The sequence below is a fragment of the Empidonax traillii genome, unplaced genomic scaffold (genome assembly GCF_003031625.1).
Source record: "Empidonax traillii isolate 1590-97213 ecotype Southwest subspecies unplaced genomic scaffold, ASM303162v1 scaffold1743:size121722, whole genome shotgun sequence".
In the NCBI taxonomy this organism is placed as follows: domain Eukaryota; kingdom Metazoa; phylum Chordata; class Aves; order Passeriformes; family Tyrannidae; genus Empidonax; species Empidonax traillii.
In genome coordinates, this window is record NW_020956936.1 from 74350 (window position 1) to 75719 (window position 1370).

Below are 1370 nucleotides of genomic sequence, written 5' to 3' on the forward strand. Positions count from 1 at the left end.
AAAAAAAAAAAAAAAGGGTATTGGATCAACCCTGCGTGTGGTGCCTAATTTAAGCGAATCAATAGGAAGAGGAAACCCAAGAAGGACTCATCCTAAGGATGCTGGAGCTGAACCTTTTGTTTCCATGGTTACAGGAGAAATGGGACCAGGAATGGAGAGAGGCCTGTAAACTGTTAGGAATTTCAAGTCATTTAACCATGCGTTTGCTAGGCGAAAATGTAGACACCAGCTGTACCTGAATTGCACAGTGTTTATAGACGTTCTTGCTCTTATTGACGGCCTGGGGGTGGCTGGGAGGGTCGGGTGGAAAGGGGTGAGGGCCCCCCCCCGAGTCAATAAGGCTGCCTGTTGTATATAGGTATATAGATCTGTGTACATACATATCCCAAACTGAGCATTTATTTGCTGTCTGGTTTATCATGAGTGTATATAATTTATTCTTCACAGAGTATTCACGACTTTTGTAAATACTGGCACTAATTAAGAGGAAATAAACATGTATATTATTGAGGAGTTATTTTTGATATCGGCTCTGTGGAGGGTGGGGGAGAGGAAAGGATGAGTGGTTGTATTTTCGAGGTGTTTTTATCTGCAACTGAAACCTTCTGTGAGAGGAGAGAGAGAGAGAGAAGCAGTCTGAGCCATGGGAAAATCAGTTTGTGCTCCAGCATCAGCCAGTTTGCAGGGGCTAGTGGAGGGGGAGATGCTCAGGGAAGAGCTGATGGATCTCGGTGATAGACACCAGGGCTTTGCTCCAAAAAAGATTCCAGCTCCAGGGGAGAGGGGATTGAAGTGGGTTCAAGTGTCATAAATGGGTGGCTGAACCCACGGACAGCTGTTGCTGAGGGGGGAGAGAAAGTGTTTAAGAGCAGCCAATTACAAACGTGTAAGTACAGAAAACCACCTGAGTGGGGAAAAAAAAAAAAAAAAAAAAAAAGAGTAACAGAAGCATTTCTGGGCAATGCACCCCGAACGAAATGTCTGTGTTTGTTTGCCGCAATGCCGAGTGGAAGCAGCCCCCAAACCGGACCAGGCTGTGCTTCTCAGCCCCATTTCCAAGCCCAGGAGACTCTCCGGCCGGCTCTGGCGGGCGCCAAACCCTCCCCTTCTCATTGTCCTGTCGGCCGTGGGCTCCTAAAAACCGAAACACCGAAGTGGAACGGGTAGTTTGCAGAGCCGCCTGCTCCGCACGGGCTCTCCGGAGCCGCGGCAGGAGGAGGCTGCGGGGCGGACTCGGTAATTGTTTTAAATTTTCGGAATGCCAGCGTGTGGCGCCATCCCGGCCTCGCTCCGAGCACGGGGGAGATGTGGAGATGTCGTCGGGGTGTCGCCGCCTCCTCCTCCTCCTTCTCCTCCTCCTCCTCCTCCTC